This window comes from Mauremys reevesii, linkage group 10 (assembly GCF_016161935.1).
Source record: "Mauremys reevesii isolate NIE-2019 linkage group 10, ASM1616193v1, whole genome shotgun sequence".
Classification (NCBI taxonomy): Eukaryota; Metazoa; Chordata; order Testudines; family Geoemydidae; genus Mauremys; species Mauremys reevesii.
This window is the reverse complement of record NC_052632.1, coordinates 74,477,518-74,499,990: the sequence shown is the minus strand read 5'-3', so window position 1 is coordinate 74,499,990 and position 22,473 is coordinate 74,477,518. Positions and strand designations below refer to the sequence as shown.

The 22,473-nt window shown below is 49.2% G+C and overlaps 1 long non-coding RNA gene across 1 annotated transcript; it reads left to right on the top strand.

Moving 5' to 3' along the window:
* The first annotated feature begins 1,797 nt into the window (after nt 1-1,797).
* Nucleotides 1,798-21,883, top strand: LOC120373858. The gene is made up of 5 exons (XR_005585762.1): nt 1,798-1,887; nt 17,921-18,061; nt 18,462-18,547; nt 21,441-21,503; nt 21,790-21,883. It is a non-coding gene; the product is annotated as an uncharacterized LOC120373858 (long non-coding RNA).
* The last annotated feature ends 590 nt before the right edge of the window (nt 21,884-22,473 follow it).

Sequence of the window (22,473 nt, the reverse complement as noted above, 5' to 3'; positions counted from 1 at the left end):
CAGTGCAAGAAAAAGGCTCCTTGGCAGAGAGATGTATACGCGCCCAATGGACAGGTCCCTGGATAAAGCCACTTCCCTCCAACACATCTGGAAAATTGATCCCATCTTCTGGCAAACAGACTTTCAGAGGAGGGACTGGACCAGCAGTGTCCTCCCTTTGGGATATAATAGAGCCAAAGTAGGAAAAAACACACTGCGAGTGGAGGATATGGCTGTTCCTACTGTAACACATGCTAAATATTTACACTGGAAGCAAGGGACTTGCTGAGGAAGGGTTATGAAGGGCGTTGTCAGAACCACTGATTCCAGTGAACTTTCTTCACACTTACGAAAAGGACCCAAGGAAGAAGCTGTTTCCTAAACAGAGAGAAACTCAAAGCAAGAAAGGAGTTGGGACAAAAGTGCTTGACATGAAAGGGAGGCGGGTTGGATCTTAGGGAGAGATGCAGGGACTGGCACCAGGGAGGAAGACCAGTCTCTGCAAACAGAAAGGAAAAGGGCTGAGTATTTCCCTGTACCATAATCACAGCTCCAGGATGAACAATGGCACGGAATGTGTTTAACCACAAGCCGAGGGAAATGCCAGGAAAAAGGAAGAAAGAGAGAGAGAGTGGAACTGGGTGGCTAAAGATTGTTAATGAGGGGAGCTGGTCTGGAATTTCCCTCAAAATATTTTTTTGACAGAAAATAGTTTCTGAAAAATTGAAGTTTTCCGGGGGTGGGATTTGGATTTCACCAAAATGTTTCAATTTTCAATTGGGAAAAATAAAAACAAAGCGTTCCATTCTGGGTGCCATTGACGCAGGTGGAAACATTTTGGATTGTCAAACTGAACTGAGATGACAAACAGACCCAAAGAAGCATTTGGTGGCTGTGCAGTGAGGTATGTGGAGTGAGTTTCCTCCTCGCCTTTGTTTCTAGTGGACACATGTCCACATTGGCAAACCATTCCATTCACTCAACACATGGAAGCTTCTGTCTCAGCCTTTCAGGCCCACCCCACCCCCAGATCAAGTGTGAAGCACATTGGTGTGGCCATCTATAGAGGAGGCTTGCCTGGCTGATGTCCCCGCTTGTGTAGAGAGAGGGCAGCAGGTCTCCAGGTATGTCAATCTGACACCCTTTATGACCACCAAATTCAGACTCAACATTGTTTAGGTTTTTTTTGAAAGCATATTGACAATCGATGGAGAAAAAGAAAGGTTAGCATAAGGCCTGGTGCCTGCCGCTATAATGCATCAACTGTAGGTAAGCCAATGCAACAGGGACATGGAAAGAGCAAAAATTAGCTTGTCACAGAGCTGCCCATTCTCACAAGGAGAATTGGTGAGAGAGTGGTTTACTCTACGCAGAGACAGTGGGGATTTGCTTAAATCTCTGGTAATAATAATTCCATTGCAGCTGCCGGAGAGGAGGCCCACAGCTATTTTGTTAGCAATTGAAAGCCCAGATCTGGATAAATAAGGAAGCTCGAATCTCTCTCTAGAGGGGGATAAGAAAAATAGCTTATTCTCCGGCTTCAGGAGACAGCTAGCCCTGCTTGCTTGACTGAGGTTCAACTCCAGGGAGGATGCTGGGAATGAATCTGCACCTTTTGTCTCAAATTCTTTGTGTTGGCCTGGAATTCTCCCTTGTGCCCCAATCCCATCAAAGCTGAAAGTGCTGCCATGTTATTGTTAATCAGCCAGAGGGCCTCTTGCAAATTACACCGGCTCCTTTGTCTCAGTCGCCTTTGGGAGAGCTGCTGTACAAGGCTCTGGAATGCTGGGACAATGGGACCGGTCAGTTCTTAATTAGACTGGATGCAGAAGAGAGCTGGCCCAGAGCACTGGTGTGTTCCAATCCCCTTGGAGGAACTGGGGCAAGAGGAGTGTATGCTGGGAACTGGTGAGCAATCCCGGGGAAAAAAGCCAATGAAGGGGCATGAGGGTGCATGCTGATGAAAGGAGACGTGCAAATGGGAACTTGTTTGTTTCCTTTTCATGCTGGAAATGCTTCTTACAAAGGACCCAGAGTCAGCTATATCTAAGAGCTACTTGGGGGTGGGAGGCAGCAGCTCATGAAGGGTAATTTTTACATCTTGTTTTCCGTAAGGGGCTGAACTACCTGCTACCTAGGGAGCCAGCCAGTGTGTCACCTTCATTAGAAAGCAGGGGGAGTCTTTTGAGTAATGGGGCACAAAACAGCATGTGATTGAACATAAGAAAGGCCATACTGGGTCAGACCAAAGGTCCATCTAGCCCAGTATCCTGTTTTCTGACAGTAGCCAATGTCAGGTGCTTCAGAGGGAAGGAACAGAACCAGGTCTTATCACTTCTTTAGTGTCTCATAGCAAGGCTCCGCACAATGAAGACAGAGATAATTCAGAGGTTTTGCAGGGTTATGTAGTCTGGTCTGGTCCAGTCCAGGGTACAGACGCTTAAGAACACCATGCAATGTACAGTAAACACATGCTTGATTAACCCTGCAGTGAACAGGAACATCATGGTGATGTCTTGCTGTGACATACTGCCTTTCTAGGGGCTACCAGCCCAGGAGCCTCCCTTTACAGCAAAGAGAATCCTTCGATAAAATCCAGGAGTCACCCTGGCTGAGCTTTGACCTGATGAGTTCAGCTCCAGTTCCAGCAATACAGCATCATGCCGTAAATCTTTCTGCAGCAGCACATAGACCTTTATCCACATGCATGGACCATACTCGCACGGCCAAGGGCGCAGACGGTTCCGTGTGTCTAAGACGTGCCCAAGGGAGCGAGCTCATGGAGAACAGGCTTTTCTCAGGGGAATCAGCTGATAGGACTGGGCTCTCCAGAGGAGCCTGAAGGGCAGGGGCAGCGTCTCCAGAGGAGTCTGAAGGTGCCAAGCCCCCTCCGATGACAAGGTGTTATCTAGAACCTGCTGGACATGTACAGCACTTCAGAGCCAGGATCTCAGCTCTCTGCAGTCAGAGTCACAAGATCTGAGCATTTCCAGACACCACAGCTGTGATTTACTGTTAACCATAAGAAAAAGGGACTGTGACAAGCACTAGCATGATGAGTCAGATGCATGAATAGTCAGTGGCTGGAGCAGCTGGCAGCAGGGCTGCCTCCCAGTGAGATGGGAGCTCACCCCACTTGGGCAGCCCGGAGCCCAAAGGACTTTTAAAAATATACTTTGAAGGGTTTTTTAAAATGGGGGTTTGAGGCCTCCCCACCTCTCCCAGTTCAGGCCCAGCAGCGTCTCCTGTGGAATCTCTTAACAAAGGCCTTAGTTCAGCGTCAGTTAAAATGCACCACCAGAGCCTCCCCCGCATCTTGCCACATGGAAGGAGGACAGGCCCATCTGCTCTGGGGAGATGCACAGGGTTCCCAGGCTCCTGTGTACCATACCAGCAGGTTGGGGGAAGGGCTGCTTAAACAGCAATGAATCCTAAGACCAGATGCTCTGATTTGCTAAGGGGGCTGAAGAAACTCTGGACCCAGTTCATGGGAACGCTCCCTTCCCCACCACATGCACATTAACCTCTTCACTGCCACTGCTCGCTGCCCGTGGCTCCATAGCCATCCTTAATGCCATGCCCAGAGAGGAAGGAGGGCCTTGTGGTTAAGGCACAGGCCTGGGAGGCAGGAGACCTGACTTATATTTAGGGTTGTGCCACACACTTCCAGCATGACCTTGGGCCAGTCACGTAATAGTACAGTGCCTCAGTTTCCCCACTTATAAAATGTGGATAATACGAATCCCCTACCTCAGCATGAGGCTAAGCTCAGCGTGGGATCTTCAGACTGAAGGTGCTATGGCCCTGCAAGGCATCATTATTAGTGACTATTGTTATTATCCATTCATTTGACGGAACCACTGGGATACAGGCACCCAATTGTTCAAGAGGGGAAAGGATCTAAAACCAATACAGAACAGCAGGAGATGGAGGAAGATGGGAAAGGGCCATTGTAACATGGGATTTCACTTTGGTGGTGGCTCACTAAAAAATAAAACTGACTCACTCCTACTCTCATGGGTTGATTTCCAAGAGCTAATGCAGCTCCTTCTGCCCAGGCCTTTATTCAAGGATTTCTGCAACACAATCAGAACATGCAGTGGGGAGGCAGGACCAGAACCTTCATCCTCCAGCTCCAAAAACAGGTCCCTTCACTTGAACTGCAGGACAAGCCATGTAGAACGTCCCATTAGTAGCACCCATAGCCTCTGTGTGCAATTCATAAGCACTCACTCAAAGAGAGCCAGTACATGGCACAGCGCCCTTTAACGTCTGAATTTGGGCACAGCTGCGGTGAGCGAGAGGTGGGAGGCCCTGCTGCAACCATACATGGCAAATCACTTAGCATTCCGGGCACCTTGTTACCTGCCAAGTCCTGATGAATTGGAAAGGGAGCTACTCCCCGTCCCATGCAAAGCTGCATCGTAGAACCTGGAAATGCAACGAGGATTATGACGCCAGGTGTTTCAGATCTGATGGGGGAGGAGATGAGCCTGGTTGCTGTGGTAATTTCTCTGCAGCTCTGGTGTCCAGCCCAATCTGTCTGCTTGTTACCATCCCCTGCCTATTGTTCAGGGTCACCCCTACCCCAGAGAGTACAGCCAGCAGCTCTGCTCCAATTAGTGAGAGCTGGAAACAATGAAGTCTGGCGTGGGGGCGCTGGGTGCTGATTTGGCCTCATTTGATTTCCCCATGGATCCACACTCTGGATCGGAGTTTGTCTCTGCGACCTTTCACATCCGCCGTCTTTCCGACAGGCACCTGCCATACACAAAAACATACCGAACACGTCAGCTGCCTGCCTGCTGCCTGGGGGACCGAGGGGGCTCTATCTGGGCAAAGGCTTTGAAGGGGTATGGGAAAATCCCAGCTTGATGGAATGTCTCCCTGTGATACAGGAGCTGCCTCTCTCTCCTTGTGTCCTTCCTGTCACCATGCACGATGAGTGACCCGTACAAACCACTGCAAGGGACTCCCTCTCCTCTTACAAGGCCAGATCCTGCCATCCCACTGGGTCTGATTCTCCACGGCCTTGCCCCATATGGAGCCATTTACACCTGCATAAAATGCTATGATTCTGATGCACTCACATGTGCCCTCTACGTTGCACGGGTAGAAATAATAATACAAAGTAAGGCATGGGGTAATCAAGCCCATTGACTTCAATGGTGCTACTTGCCTGAGCAGAGGATACTCCTGTGAGCAAAGGGTTGCAGGATTGGTTAGTTTCACTAGTAAGCCTACATTCACCAGGATCTCTTCTTTACCTGCAGCCCTAGAAGCTCCCTTACCGGAGATGAACACTGAACAGCATGGCAGTGTTACTTTATACAGCCTGAAGTAGCAAACAACTATTCCCCTGCAAAGCAGATCTTCAGTATATAGCAAATAGCTGTGTCCTATCAAACAGATATTACTGGTTCACAAGAGTTAAGGTTGGGGCTAGCTTACTGTTCAACAGCTGATTTTTCTAAGTTATACATCCTGGCTCCCAAGCATGTATTAGCAAAGCTGTATCTGGCGCATACTATGCAAACATATCCATTAGCCCTTGTAGATGCAGCAAAAGACAGCAGGGTCTTGGGGGCTGACTATGTGACTTGGAACCAGAACTGCTGAGATTGAATATTGGCTGTGCCACTGATGAGCTGAGTAGCTTTGAGCAAGACACTTAACCTTGTTGTGTCTCAGTTTTTTCCCCCGTCAGCAAAGTAGGCGTAATACCGCTCAAGTGCCTGTCTGAGGAGGGTGTAGTGAGGATTAGTTAACTATACGCGTTATAATTATTGACTGTGGTAGGCAAGATTTAGGTTTTTTTCTTTTGTGCCAGAGGGGCCAGCTTGTTTCATTTAGGGGCAGGGGACATGAATGGCTGGGACCCACAACTCATGACAAATTAGCACTAAGTATTTACCAGGGAGTCAGAAACTTTTGACCGCTCCTGAGCTGGTTTGAATTCAAACCAGTAACCTGCAGGTGAAAGGCTTTTAATTCCTTTATGCAGCCCCCTAGCCAACCAGGCAGCCCTCTTTAGTAGCTCCGTTACTCTCTCCCGTTTGCTTCTTTCCCCTCTAAATTCCTTTTCACCAGATAACAAAGTCCCTCTAAGGCCTTTGCGGTCCCAAGTCTCGCTCCAGGGGACCTTACAGGTGGGATGTGAGCCTCTCAGGCTCAGGGTCCTGTTTGAAAAGGCCTTGACTACTGAACCCTGAAAAATCTCGCCCTTTCTGCTGGCTCCTTCCACGCTGCTGGTTCCCACACAGTTCTCCAGCAGACATGTGCCTCCTGGAGAGTCACATGATCTCCCTTCTATCTAGCTTGGTGTTGTGGGAATCCGATTAGCAGACGGCACTGGCTCCGGGACTGGGCAAAGTCGGGCAAGAAAAGGGCTAGTTCCTGGGAAGCGTTTTCCCACCGTCTGTTCCCCCACTGCAGTGACTGCAGAGGAAATCGTCCATATCTAAATGTGTCCTGATAGCTGCACTAATCTAAGACTGAATATGCAGCTTGTGGTGGGCTTGTTGGCAGTGAATAGGGTATTAGTGGAACACATGGCCTGCATTCAAGATAAAACAATGGGATGTATTCTCTTTGCGCTGTCCCCCTCCCCAGCTCTTGCCTGGCCTATTCAGACTTTAACCTCTCAAGTGGAAACACTCAGCCGAGATCGCCATGGAAGAGGGAAGAGGAGAAATCGCTGAGAAATGGGGCCGTGAGATCTGGGGCTGCCAGGCGTAACATTCAAACGTCAGGCGTCTCTTCTTATCCTGAAGCTTCAGGGAGCTTCCTCTGCCCGTGCACACCTTCCATTACCGCTATCGCGGTGCCTCACAGGAGCCTTACTCACAGGCATGGACGCTGCGGCCCGGAGAGGGGAAGGCCAACGTGTTCAACGAGTGGCCACTGAGCTGGAGTTCCACAGTTTCTGGGTGCCCAGGTTGAGACACTGGAGGTCTGAGTGTCAAAGGTGCTGAGTCCCCCAAACTCAGTCAAAGTCAATGGGAGCTGTGAGTGCTCAGAATCAGGCCCCAGAGAGGCCTTGGCTGGACACCCAATGTAAGAAGGTGCTTCCAGAAACTGCGTGCTAAGTGACCTGCCTGGAGTCCATTCTGCTGTCCAAGGCATCTCATAATGCTGCCCCGGGCTCTGTTCTCCACCTGCCAGCCCCAGCTCTGCCCGAGCCCTCTCCCTAGAGCTCCTTTTGCTTCCTTTGCCGGTCTTCATGCCTGGAACATCCTCCCATCTAAGGGCTGTCACCGTCACAGCCTGTCAGGTCCCACCCTCTCCTTTCTTCTGCAAACTCACCTGTTCTGCTGGGTTTTAGGGACTGCACCTTGTTGTCAAGGCCCTGTCTACTCCCTGACAAGTTGGAGCCGACTGCTTTGGTGGGGGGCCCAGCTTCTGGGCTGACTGGAAATGCCACAATACCGTCATCTGAATTTTGAAAATGGAGGTGTTTAATTAATTAGAGGTGAAAATGAATCACACACTCAGCACAGCGCCCCCTGGCTTATTTATTGTGAGGTTACATGCAATTTGTTTTGTGCTGGCCCCTTGGTTTCAGTTTTCAGTGCCATAGATCATAGAATCATGGAATATTAGGGTTGGAAGAGACCTCAGAAGGTCATCTAGTCTAACCCCCTGCTCAAAGCAGGACCAACACCAACTAAATCATCCCAGCCAGGGCTTTGTCAAGATGGACCTTAAAAATCTCTAAGGATGGAGATTCTACCACCTCCTTAGGTCTAACCCATTCCAGTGCTTCACCACCCTCCTAGTGAAATAGTGTTTCCTAATATCCAACCTAGACCTCCCCCACTGCAACTTGAGACCATTGCTTCTTGTTCTGTCATCTGCCACCACTGAGAACAGCCGAGCTCCGTCCTCTTTGGAATCGCCCTTCAGGTAGTTGAAGGCTGCTATCAAATCTCCCCTCACTCTTCTCTTCTGCAGACTAAATAACCCCAGTTCCCTCAGCCTCTCTTAATAAATCATGTGCCTCACCCCCTAATCATTTTCGTTACCCTCTGCTGGTGTGGGATAAGTAATGAGAAACACTGAGGTTGTTTTGCTTCTGAGATAAATTAATTACGCTGGATCTGCGTGTAAAGACCTGGCTCTGGGTTTGTTTTCATTAGTTAATTAACTGTAATTAGGAGAAGGAGCTAGACAGGTGTGTCGGATGTTAATTATCCCAACTAGTTACAGTTGTTTCTGTTACCTTAATTAACCAATTGATCATTACCTGATTGCTGAATGAAACTATGTATAAAAGCATGCTGGGATAGAATAAAGGAGAGCTCTGCTTACAATCGCATTTTTGGCTGTCAGACTCCGTTCCTGTTCTGTGGTCCAACAAATGGTGACCCCGATGTGATGATTGAAGATAGTGGTGGTGGCCTGAGTTGATAAAAAGAAAAAGAGGGACGCGCCTGAAGTTTCAGCGTCGGGCGTCAGAGAGAGAGAGAGAGAAGGGGGCACACCTGAATCTAGAGGTGAGCACTAAAATGGGAGCGTCTGCAGAGGAGAAAATGGTGCATGAAATTCTGACACGCATCACGGAGCGACGGGGAGAAAAGTTCCCCTCTGATGCATTATCCCGCTTACTACAGTGGGGACGTTTAAGGGGACTTTCTGTTTCACCCAATACAATATTTGATAAAACTGTGTGGGAGCGGATGGGCTGTGAACTTTGGAAATCAGTGGCTCAGGGTGACAAGGAAGCCTTCTCCCTGAGTCCAATATGGAAGAAGACAACAGAGATAGTGGAAGCCTTTGCAGCCGAGGCAGGAGTACAGGCGGCTCTCTCAGACCTTTGTCACCCAACGCCCGGAATACCCTCCGTTTTGCCGGTTGGAGCCAGGGATTTTTTTGGTGGTGAGGACACAGTAATACCCTTGGCTTCCGACCCCTTCCCTATGGACGATGTTGCCTCTGCTACGATGCCATTACCCTCCAACGTAGCTATTGGCCCTGATATAATTGATCCTGCTTCGGTCCCGCTACCGCCCGATACACCCGAGCCTATGGAGACAACTTTGCCATATGCACCCCTTTCAAAGCCGTGCCGTATCCACGGGGCCTGGGGGTGTCATGAATGCGGGGAAGCAGAGGAGGCTCGGGTGAAACATGTGCCATCACAGCCATGTTCTGATTTTACTCAGTTTACCCGGTCTGATGCTCTTTATGAGGAACTGCAGCGCCAGGGTCGACAACTGCAGGCCATTTTTAACAAATTGGATCAAAAACAAGGTTTTCCAGCTGGATCATCACGGTCAAGTCTTCACGAGTGTTTCCGTCCGACTTGCCCTTCTGCCCCACCTGACCCCGGGGACCCTCCGGACCCAGTACAGCGTTGGCATGGGGTCATAAAGGAAGCCATCCTTGAAGGGCTGACACCTGAGGCCTTTCCAGTAATTACGCCAGACCCTCAACATCCTAATCACCGACAATGGGCCCCTTTGGATTGGAAATTGATCCGTGAGGCACAGAAATCAATTATGGCTTATGGACTAGATAATCTATATGTACAGTCTCTTATCGAACAGGTATTTACGGGCCAGGCGATGTGTCCATATGATGCAATTAAACTAGCTGATCTATTTCTTACACCCACGCAAAAACTGTTGTGGAAAGATGATTGGGCCAAGAGAATCGACTTGGCCCTTGTCCACAATCTGGATCTACCGGACGGTGATCCCCGGCACGTGGCCACTACTGAGATGCTTTTGGGAGCCGGTCGTTTTGCTGACCCACATCTGCAAGCCCGTCTGGACCCCCGAATCCTGCAGCAATCACAGGAACTAGCTTTGGCTGCCTTTAAGGCGGTGCCCCAGATGGGGAAGCCGCCCTACGCTAAAATTACTCAAGGCCTATCAGAACCATATTCCACCTTTTTGGATCGTCTCCGAGAAGCTATTGATAGATCCCCTAATCTGACGCCAGAAGCCAGGACTGCAGTTGGCCTTGATCTCGCCACCCAGAATGCGAATCCCACTTGCCGCCGTATCTTAGCTACTTTGCCCAAAACTGCGTCCCTAATGGAAATGATTGAAGCATGTAATAAGGCCACTATGTTTGAGGAGACGGATAAGGCAGCAATTCATGCTGAGGCACAGGCCTCTGCACTAGCCGTGACGTTACGACCTCTGCTCGGGCGACGATGGGGGGCTAAAAGATCGACCCGGCCGGCTGGCCCTTGTTTTAGTTGTAGAAAACCCGGGCACCTCTGGCGGGATTGCCCAATGCAAAATGGGCAGCGAACCTCTGATATGTCATCTAGAGCTGCAACAGGCGCTTGTACACGACGTAATAGGTTTGGGCAGCGAACCTCTGATATGTCTTCTAACTCTGCAACTGGTGCTTGTGCGATGTAATAAGTTCGGACATCATGCCAATGATTGCTGGGCGTTACAAGAAAGATGGAACACCGCTGCCGGAAGCGGATCACGGAGCGCCCCTCGGAGGAGCGCGACGATACAAGTACCTCCACCTACCAACCCGGCTGCCTGGAACACCTCACCGGAGCACCCCGTGGCAGTGCCGGAGTGGACCTGGCCACAGCATCAGATGTAATTCTAGAGACTGATAAAGTTCAAGTTCTTCCTTCTAACACTGATGGCCCATTAGGATTTGGACTAAGTGCTCTTTTGATTGGCCGTTCGTCTACATCAAAACAGGGTATTTTTGTTTTACCTGGCCTTATTGACGCTGATTATACCGGGAACATTGGGATAATGGTACGCGCCCTCTGCCCCCCTGTAACTATAATTGCTGGCACGCGCATTGCTCAACTAATACCCTTCAAGGGATGTGTACCCCGATCGACCCCGATTGATCGTGGGTCCCGAGGATTTGGATCCACTAGCCCTCCCCAAATTGCTTTTGTTATGGACATTACCGTGCAAGCCCACCCGCTGTTCGGCTTCAAGGGTCCGATGGGCGCAGATTAGTCCTGACGCCTTGCTGGATACAGGGGCCGATGTGACTATAGTCCCCGCTCGGTTCTGGCCGGAATCTTGGCCCTTGCGGGATGCCGCCACACCGGTGACCGGCATTGGTGGGACTCAATTGACTCGCATTAGTGTAAATTTTATTACCATTTCTGATGTGGAAGATCCGGCCACAAGCGCAAAAGTTCGCCCCTATGTAATGCCGGCTCCGATATGGCTTTTAGGTCGGGACTGTTTAAGTCAGTGGGGCATTGTGTTGCAAAATTCACCTTTTGCTTAGCGGCCACTGAGGGGCGACCGATCCTACAGCTGGAATGGACAACCACCACGCCGGTCTGGGTCGCTCAGTGGCCGCTGCCTAAAGATAAGCTCGCCCGGGTGCATGAACTTGTGCAGGAACAATTGGCTATGGGCCACCTTGAACCTTCTGTTAGCCCTTGGAATACCCCTATTTTTACCATTCCCAAAAAGTCTGGGCATTGGCGTTTGTTACAAGATCTACGCGCTGTCAATGCTGTTATGAAGGATATGGGTGCCCTCCAGCCTGGGCTGCCCACACCTACTATGCTTCCGCATGGATGGCCTCTGCTTGTTGTTGATTTAAAGGACTGCTTTTTTACCATTGCCTTGCATCCCGCGGACCGCGAGAAATTTGCCTTTTCTGTGCCTTCTATAAATAAGGCTGCACCTGCCCGGCGGTATCAATGGACTGTTCTACCACAAGGTATGAAAAATTCTCCTACCATTTGTCAATCTTATGTTGCTTGGGCTATAGCACCCCTGCGATTGGTGCACCCTGATTGGATTATTTATCATTATATGGATGATCTTTTGTTTACTGGCGCTCATTTTGCTGTGGATGCGGCGATTGCTGAAATTGACTCAGTTTTGCGAAAGGCTGGGCTGGTAATTGCTCCCGAAAAACTTCAGCGGCAAGCCCCATATCGGTATCTTGGTATGGAAATTACGGATTCAATTGTACGCCCGCAGAATTTGACCTTTCGGATGGACATTCATAATTTACATGATGTTCAGCGCTTGGTGGGCGATTTGCAGTGGGTTCGCGGTCTTTGTGGTATAACTAATGAGGATCTTGCACCCTTGGTTCAACTGCTTCAAGGTGGACGTGCTCCGGATGAACCTCGCTCTCTGCAGAATCAGCACCAGGTTGCCTTACGAAATATTGCAGATAAACTTGCAACACGTTATTCGGGGCGTATTTATCCGGACTTGCCCATTTTTTTGGCAATTTTTTCCAAAGATGCCTCTTTGGAAGCTTTACTTTTTCAATGGCATGAGGCCCTTTCCGATCCACTGGTGGGCATTGAATGGCTTTTTCCACCTTCGCACTATACCACAACTGTGACTACGCGGCTTGATGCGATTGCTCACCTCATTTCTATGGCCCGATGCCGTTTGCTGGCCATTGCAGGTATTGACCCTCATACCATTTATTTGCCCTTTGATGATGTTACTGTGACTCAGTTGCTTGCTACTCACCTTTCTTTTGTACTTGCCACCATGGATTACGCCGGTTACTTTAGTAGCCATTTTCCCTCACATCGAATTTTTGCTACCACGCTTCCTCTGGAAAAAGCCCTAATGTTGCGATCTAGTCCAGTTGATGGTCTCACCGTTTTCACCGATGCCAGCGGCAGTGCCCAGCGTGCAGGACTTCTTTGGTTTATTGACGGCCATTGGCATCATGAGTTTGTTCTTGCTGAAGGCTCCCTGCAGGTTCTAGAGCTTCGTGCTATTGTTCGCACTTTTGAAAAATGGCCCGATACCCCTTTGAATATTGTCAGTGACTCTCTGTATGCTGTAGGTGTGCTTCAGCGTTTAGAACGCTCCCTGTTGGGCCGTGTTACGAATTCTGTTTTATGGACTGCTCTTCTTCAGTTATGGCATCTCTTAAATGCTCGACGGTGCCCTTATTTTGTTATGCATATTAGGAGCCACTCTGGATTACAAGATGGTCTTGCCGAGGGCAATGCGCTGATTGATCAGTTAGTTGGCGTTGCCCATGTTCCGAATTCATTTGCCCAGGCACGGATTTCCCATGAATTTTTTCATCAGTCTGCCCGTGCTTTAGCACGTCAGTTTGCGATTTCTATTACTGACGTATCGTGGCCTCCTGCCCTGATTGTCAACAGCATGTATTGCCCCTTGTATCTGGTGTTAATCCCGTGGCCTATTGTCACTTCAAGTTTGGCAGTCTGATGTTACTACGCTTGCTGAGTTCGCACCTTGCGCAATATTCATGTTACAATTGATACCTTTTCTGGCTTTATTTGGGCGACAGCTATGGCCTCTACTAGCTCTCGTGATGTGATTAAGCATTGGCAAGCATGCTTTGCCGTGATGGGGGTTCCTGCCCTCATTAAGACTGATAATGGCGGGGGTTATGTTTCTCATCGCACTGCCCAGTTTCTTTCCCACTGGGGTGTGCAGCATTCTACGGGTGTACCTGGCAATTCTACTGGGCAAGCTATTATTGAGCGTGCTCACGCCTCTTTGAAGGCGCTCCTCTTAAGACAAAAGGGGGATTCAGAGGAACGGGCAGACGCTTTGGACAAGACACCTGCCGCTCGCTTACTGAAAGCTCTTTATGTACTTAACTGGTTACATGTTGGTAAAAACAACCAGGTGCCCCCTGCAATTAAACATATCAGCGGGATGACTGGGGAAGAGCAGGGTATGGCCCCCCGACCCTTGGTCAAGTGGTTCGATTATCAGCAGCAAATATGGAAAGGACCAGTTGACTTGCTAACATGGGGCAGGGGTTATGCGTGTGTTGCCACTGATGCAGGTCCCAGGTGGATACCAGCGAAGTGGGTCCGGCCTTGGCTGCGTCCTCCGGAGCGACGGCAGGCAGATGCGGAGGAGCCTCACGAGACGCGCTCAGACGTCGCGGATCCAGAGCCCCCGGAGGAGAGCTGTTTGTTAGCTTTGCCAGGACTTTTTCAGTCTGATCCTTCGTGAATCAGTTACTCGCTTGGAATGATATTTGTGTCTGAAAGAAAATTTGTGTGGCTATATAGGTATTTAGTGTACCATGATGTTTTGTGTTCTCTGTTATGTTTTGTGTTGTCTGTTTTCTGGCCAGAATCGTTGTCGTGTTGTCATGTGGTTTGATGTGTCTTTCTTAAAGACCCCCCACCCTCAGTGTCAGCTTGATCACCTGACAGCTGAGGGATATTTTCCAAAAAAAGGAGGGGGGGGTTTGCAGAATTTTTCTCATCTTCTGTTTATTGTGTCTTTGTTTTGTTCGTTTAATGTTTTTTGGAATTATGCCAAGGATTGTATGGTCATACAGGTTGATTTTATTAATCCTTATTTTTTTTTTGTGTGATAGGTTATAGCGTTATGTTATTATGAGTTGGGAATGTTTCCTCTCTCTTTTTTCTTTTTGATTTTGAATATAGGGGGGAGATGTGGGATAAGTAATGAGAAACACTGAGGTTGTTTTGCTTCTGAGATAAATTAATTACGCTGGATCTGCGTGTAAAGACCTGGCTCTGGGTTTGTTTTCATTAGTTAATTAACTGTAATTAGGAGAAGGAGCTAGACAGGTGTGTCGGATGTTAATTATCCCAACTAGTTACAGTTGTTTCTGTTACCTTAATTAACCAATTGATCATTACCTGATTGCTGAATGAAACTATGTATAAAAGCATGCTGGGATAGAATAAAGGAGAGCTCTGCTTACAATCGCATTTTTGGCTGTCAGACTCCGTTCCTGTTCTGTGGTCCAACATGCTGGACTCTCTCCAATTTGTCCACATCCCTTCTGTAGTGGGGAGACGAAAACTGGACGCAATACTCCAGGTGTGGGCTCACCAGTGTCGAATAAAGGGGAATAATCACTTCCCTCGATCTGCTGGCAACGCTCCTGGTAATACAGCCCAATATGCCATTGGCTTTCTTGGCAACAAGGGCACACTGCTGACTCATATCCAGCTTCTCGTCCACTGTAATCCCCAGGTCCTTTTCTGCAGAACTGCTGCTTAGCCAGTTGGTCCCCAGCCTGTAGCAGTGCGTGGGATTCCTTCTTCCTAAGTGCACTTGTTTGCACAATGTTTGCATTGGCAGCACACTGCTACACTGGAGAAATTGTTCTGGATGAAGCTGGAAGGGTTGGCAAGTGGGTAGGGGCAGCTGGAGTTTCTGGAGTAATAGGAGGCAATTTGGAATTGTGCAGAAACAGATTAGCTGGGTGCTTCTGCCAAAATGATCAGCAGTGAAGTAGTTAACAATGTTGCCATGTTGAGTAACATCTTTAGGTTTCAGGGTTAACATCCATTTGAGACTAATGGGCCATTTGCACTTATGTGAGAGCTATTGTTTCCGGCTGTCTGCAGACTCAGGCAGACATCACTGCATCGGATTGCATTCATGCCACGTTTGCAAGGTTCACTTTACAACCATAAGGACTAGAGACAATGTGGTTTGTTTTTAAATGAAAGCATGGACTGCAGAGCACTGCTCTGTGTGCAGGGCTGGGCTTTGCAATACATCCCAATACACCCCCATACTGTACCCTCCTGTGCCAATGGAGACAAATCCTGTGGTCCGTACACAGGCAAAATTCCCACCCCATGCTCATCCCAGGAAGGGGGCCCATGCAGTACAGGTCTGAGCCCTGGCTCCGATCCATGGGTGACCTCTGTACATAGATCGGGGAAGGGAGTAGGCCCATAGCGTATATATGGCAGAGTCAGGAATGGAATCCAGCTCTCTCCTCTAAGCTCCTTTTAACTAGCATTAGCAGCAAAGCACTGCTGCCCGCTCTCAGCGAGAGCACTGTTGATACCACTCCCTCAGCAATACCCCCTTTTCTCCACTCCTGGCACCCTTCCCCACCCCACGCCCAGCCTCAATCCCAGCTGTGTGAAATCCCTTCTGCCCACCTTCCCAACAGATCCTGGTGGGTGTAAGCCAGGCAGGTACATATAGGGGATGGAGCCACTGATTTAATCAGTGGAAATGAAATGATCATCTCAGGATTCAGTCAGTGTTGTTAAGGGCAGGGGAAGACAGCAGGTTGGCCGGATGGTGAATCCTTCAGCATCGTCCTCCTGGGCCCTGTTGAAATTCGCCTGTTTTAACTTGTCTGTATGCCTCATTGGGGAGATGTACTGGAAAACACAAGGCAGATCCAAGCAGCTTTCTTCACAGGAAAAGCTTTCATCACATAATAGTCTGAGGCTTGTTTGATGCCTGGTTTGAAATGCAGCTGAATAAAAACAGAGAAGGAGTTTGAATACTAATGGGCAGCTAGAATGACAAGAGGCTTTTTCTTCCCTCTCCTGCTGTAGAAAATACCACAGAAATTTTGTGGGGGGGGGGAATGAGGGGTGTTGATTCACAGTTAATCTTAAGACTACGGCTTCCACTGTAAATGAAAGTAAGCACTCATATTCCAGCCTTGTTGCCATGGGGAGAGCAGTTTAATTAACCACAACCCTAATGCCCTTCATGCCACAAAAGTGTCCAGGAAAATATTACGGAATTCTCTATGAGATGCTTCCATTCTGTCATTATTTTCTTGGTTTTTGCTTAGTGCCAGAATTTGCTAGAAGTCCTTCAAGTACTTAGTACAACATAGTGCCACACAGCTTTGCTGTACATGCAAACTGAGCTGGGATGCTGTTGCAAGAAACATGGTATAAGGGCCTGGGTTAAACAGAAAAAGAATTACATTTAGACTAAATAAATAAGACCAGTTTCCCTGGTAGGGTCTCTACACTGGCTGTGGAACTTGCTTACTGATGGGGCATTCCCAGGGAGAGAGAACCTGTCCCTCTAAGCCCCCCTTTATGTTGCACTAGGACAATGCAGAATTGGACTTGTCATCTCTTTATTTGAAAGTACGCACGTGGTATAAATGTGTTTGGTCCCAGCTAAATTACCTGTGGCCAGTGGAATCTATTTAACTAATCTTATGGACTATGGCTTAAACAGGACAGAGTGCTGGGGGTCCCAGCTCCTTGGAGCAAACTGCCTTCGCCTTGCATGGCCTGCACATCAAGGCAGGATGCACATCTCTGGCAGTACACAAGACTTTACTCAAACACAGGCTCTTCACCCTGAGCACAGCAGCAGAGAGACTCTAGCCTAGCGATTGCATGGAGGGGTCTGAGGCTGCCAACCACACTGAGGTGGGGACCTGGCATAGGCACAGGAAATACAGCTGTCAGGAAGACTCCAGCATGCTCACCCATCCCTGCCCTGCAGCTCCCCTTTTTGAAGCGGAGAAGTGCTGTTTGTGTTTTAGACAGTGCTGATCCTGTTGGCCAGCCTCTACCTGCCAGCGTCTGTCAGACACTGCAATAAAGAGTAACCCCAGGGCATGAACAGCCCGCCACAGGGACCCCACCCACAGAAACCTCTCCTCCCCCAGTGATGCAATGCCTTGCTAACCCAGCTGCTCTCCTTCACACCAGCGGCCCCCGGGCTCGGCTTTGTAATGGGTGTCGGAGTGCTCTCCTTCATAATAAGTAAGAGTTTGGCAGATCTTCAAACATTTGCTCAATCCCAACCTTGAAACTGAATCCAAACACAATCTAAGCAAAGCCTCCACCTCATCAGCCCCAAGGAAACACAGCAGGGTGAGGAGCCACATTCCACTCTGGGCTGCAGCCCCTCACAGCAGGTCCGGTCACAGCACGGCACAAGAGCTGGCGGTTACTTCCTTGCAGGAAGGCTGGTCAGCGGTTAGGACGCTAGCCTGGGGTTTGGGGCTCCTGGGGGCCCAGTTGTTCCCTGTTTTGCTGGCTGCCACAGACTCCCTGTGATATCTAGGCCCAGTAACAATGTCACTGTATCTGAGCTCCTTGTGTGGCACTGCCCTGCTGCCTGGAGATAGCTACATTAAAGGTTGCGAGGTGCTCAGACACTATGGTGATGGTGGCCATGTAGGTACCTAATGAAGCTCTTAAAGGAAAACTCTGCTTATTCCTAATCTTCACTGCATTCTGCCATTACAGGGGAACTTTCAACTGAGGATCTGATTTAGGAAGGCATCAGAAGAGCTAGCCTTTCTGAAGGCTTGCGGTTACAGCCCTGGCCCTCTGCTGCTCAGGTCCTGGACTCTTGGGACCTGTCCTAGTCTGACGGCCATAAGCCAGGTAAGATGTGCAGTAGCAAAGGCAGCCAGTCAGATGGGACAGAGAGGGTAGTGGGAGTACGCAGCAAGGGGCTGAATTTATGGCACCCTCTGGCCAGAGAGCTCTGTGTTTGCCACAGACCCAAAAGCCACTGGCTTGGAGATGACGAAAGGCTCAAGGATGATTATCCCTGGGGCAACAGAGACTCAAGGCTGTTAAGTGGCTTGCTCAGGGTCACATGGAAAATCAGTAGCAGAACCAGGAATAGAACCCAGTTTTCCTGGCTCCCCTCCCCTGTACTAACCTGTACACACACTTGTGAGCATGGGAGCATTGCTGCTAAACAGAAGAGAAGTCACCTCTCTCTCTCTCAGACTGTGGAGCCTTCCTACGCCACTCATGCCGTTGTGCTTTTTAACAGCGATGGAACACTGCAGTGCTGCATAATTCTGATCGCTGGAACCTGGAGCGCTCGGGAACATACAGCCACGGAGAGCTACCATGCAGGTCAGACCAGGAGCTGGCACAACTGGCGCTGACCAGGCACACCTAAAACAGGTGTCAATATAAAGGGCGGTGTGCAGTCACTGGGAGCTCCCGGGTACAATGGCGAAATGTAACGTGCCTGGTTGGCTGTGCTCTGCCTCCGCCACAGGGAGCAATGAGGCCAGTTCTTCTCTGACACTGGTTAGGAGTAATGCCACTGAAGCCACCGGTGTGAAAGAGAAGAACAACAGGCCCAGAAAGCCAAGCTGGGTCACTTCTAACTGGACTTAAATCTGAAGATTCAGCCCTGGTGGTGAACTCGGTAGGAGAGCCTCCCTCGGCACAGCAGGAATGAGGAGAGCCCATGTTGTGTGGGTTTGACCTTTCAGTGCCGTGGGATGGCACACCCAAGAGCTCAATAGGATTAAATCAGCCATATCATGCTCAGGGGCATCAAAATCCAGTGCTGATGCCAAAAAAGTACAGTGAGGTTCTACAGGCAAGGTTTTATCAGCCAGATCCTGATCTCAGTTACTCCGGTGTAAATTTGGAGCAACTCCACTGAAATCCGCTTAAGGCAATAGAGTCGATAGACATAAGTGGGTTTACTGGAGATTTACCCCAGTGTGCCTGAGAGCAGCCTTTGGCACAGAATCCTAAGGAGAAAACTGGGGTAGCTGGCAGATGAGATGGGAGATACAGTATTAAACAGGATCCGTAGTGGGAGAAACTTGAGGTATTGCAGATGAGGAAGGGCCAGCTGGCAGCTCAGCATTTTCAGATCATCTTGACCTTGTCTGGAGGGACTCACTTCTCTGCCTTAGTGAGGGGGGTATTTTTCCCTTGGTGCTTCCCTAATTTAGAACCTCATTTCCATACTTGGGCTCTCTTGAGAGCCTGAGGATTCCTTCACTGTTTTTACAGTTAGTGCAGCTTTCTCTCTCCCTCTTTTGCCTTTTCCTCTCACCAGTGACATGAAACTGAATTAAATCTGATTGGGGTGGGGGGAGGGGGAACAGAGACAAAGCATCTCCTGGGCTTTGTGGTTTCTTTACATTTTCCAGAGATATAGACATGACTCAAAATGCCCCTTGAGGTGTTGTCAGACTGAGTGGCTCAAAGGGGTTTGTCCTAAGGCCAAGAATGGGAGGCTGCAGAATTAATAATACTCTTAATTATTTCACGCAGTGGGGTTCTCAGTTCTTTTGGTTCAGGTTCTGATCCGATTCTGCCTGCAGCCCCTGCTGAGGGAGTGAGATGCTGGCGTTGGTAGAATTTCTTTTCGGAGCTCATGCTGCCAGTACCCTCCAGGTACAGGAGAGAGGTGCTGAGTTTGTCTGTAGTAGCCTAGGGTGAGCTGGTGAGACAATAGGTCAGCAGGTCTCGTGCTACTGCCAGGTGAGCCAAGCAGATGGTGAGTCTATGACATTGGCGTCACTGAGATGGAATCTGGCTGAGCCAGCTCTGTGATGGGCTTGTTGTACATTTGTGCAATGGTCTGTTACCTGCACATTGTAGGGCACCCACCTTTACCCAGTTCCTAGGGCTCAAGGCATAACCTGGCTGATTTAGGCACCCCCACCCGTACCCAGTTCCCTAGGGCTCAGGGCCAGTGCCACCCATACCCAATTCCTAGGGCTCAGGGTGTAATCTGGTTAATTTAATTACCCACTGATACCCAGTTCTTAGGCTCAGGAGTGTTCTTCTGCAGGTTTGCAGGGCCTTTTACCAATGAAAGAGCCTTACACAGTAATATCCTTAATCTCTATTTATTAACAATTACCAAACCAGAAAGCGCGCCCTAAGCACACAAGGCTCACCCCTCCCAATAAGGCAGACAAACGTTTCCTGATGGCCAGGCAGGATCAGGTCATCCTAAGACTCCAGCTTCTGCACGGTGTGGTTGGCAGGGTGTTGAGGTCAAGCAGCTCTGATCTTGGGGCTGTGTCCTGGAGCTGGTTCCAAAGAACTTGCTTTTGGACCCCAGTTTATACAGTGAAACTTGAGTCCTGCTTTGCTGTATCTTAACCAATCAAGTATCAGAGGGGTAGCCGTGTTAGTCTGGTTCTGTAGAAGCAGCAAAGAATCCTGTGGCATCTGTTAGTCTATAAGGTGCCACAGGATTCTTTGCTGCTTAACCAATCAGTTTACTAAAGTCTTACAAAATAATTCTTTGACCAATCCTAACATATTGTGAAACAATTCTCTACCCAGTCATACCCCACCACCTTAGTTGATTTACACCTTGCAAAATTAGTTATGTAACAATCAAAAACCAGACAGAAACCAGACAGATAAACAATGGAGAAGTAGGGACCATAAAGGTAAAAAAATAAAGAAGTAGATCTGTCACACCCACAACTGTTGATAAGTGATTCCTTGTCCCACAAAATGCTATCAAACGAAGTTTTCTTTAAACATCTTAAGAGATTCCTTTCTTATCTGGTGATGGTGAGTACAATTAGGCGGGGTGCCTTCTTAACAGCTCCATATTACATTGTTTTGATATAATTTAGAAGGAATGTGAGGATGTGATTTTCTGCCTCTCGGCTCATGGCTGCTGCTGTTCTAATGTGGCTGCAGGCCTCAGCCCTTACAGGTCAGAGTATTCAATGCCTTGCGGGTGCTGCTTACCCTAGCACTGGTTAGCTTGTATCACCTTGCTCTTGTGGTGGCCACCATCTTGGCTGACACACTTGGGACTGAAGTCAGGGGCTCCAGCATTGAGAGCAGCTAGAGCTGGACAGCCCAGCTCTGTAGCTGGGGGCTGAAACAGACTCAGATTGTCTGCGGCTCAGCACAGAATAGGACACGCAATTCACACTGACCGGTGTTACACTCTCATGCGTGTATGTTAATGTGGTGTTTGATGTGCCGCCATTCTGTCTCGTTGAAAGCATGCATCTCTTTCCAGTGAGGTTGGCATGGAGACAGCATGAAGACCGCGTATACAGTATTGCATGAGGAAGCTTGCATGGTAAGAGTCCCCTCTTCCTTGCCTCATTCACCAGCTCAGGGACACGGTCGGGGGAAGAACACTCGTGGGAACTGTCCTAGTTTGAGGACCATAAACCGTGGACAATGTGTAGTAACCAAGGGGTGGTGGGCTAAGTGGGATAATGCAGAGAGGGCTGAATTTATGGCACCCTCTGGCTCCTTTAGAGGTTGCCGCATTTGACAGAGAACTAAAAGCAACTGACTTGGAAGGGGAAGGATGAAAGCCTAAGAGAAAAGAAAGGATTATCTTTTTTTTTTTTTTTAAGCAACGGAGGAAAAGAAGAAACCATAGCAACAGCGGGGGTCCTTTGGACTTAACACTCCACAGACAAGGCCTTGATGTTAACATTCTGCCTGCACTCAGTTTGGACAATCCTCAATAAATCTTGTTAAGAGGCCCCCATCCCGAAGCTCCACACACCCACACACCCCTTCTGTTCCCTGACCTGCCGTTAGAAAAGTGGTTTCCAGAAGATGGAATCAGTCACAGCCCTGTGTTCCCATCTTCTCTGTGCAAAGGAAGAGGTGATGGTGAAGGCGGGGGGCTGAGGGCAAGGGGGTGATCCTGTTAACAAACCTTGGCTAAACAGGCTGCCTCAGGCCTTCCACACAGAGTCTGTCCCCCGGCATTGATATTGAAATAAGGTGCAATCCATCACGCTACCAATAGGCCCCTTTCACAGAGGCTGAAAAGAGCCACTATCAAAAGGAGGGAGAAAAACTTGTTAAGGGGAAGGCCAGACTAAAGCATGGCAGGTGTGTTATGGAGAGGGAGCCTGTTGGAATGAGAGGGTGATTCATTGCCCTTGTCAGGGGAACAGCTTCATGCTCTTGCCAGGAAGGGCTCTGTCAGGCAGCAGCAGAGCCCTGTATGCAGCTCCAGGGTGGGGGCGAGGTGCCCCTTGGTATCGGGAAGGCAACAGGAGAATGATCAGATGCAGAGGAATGGG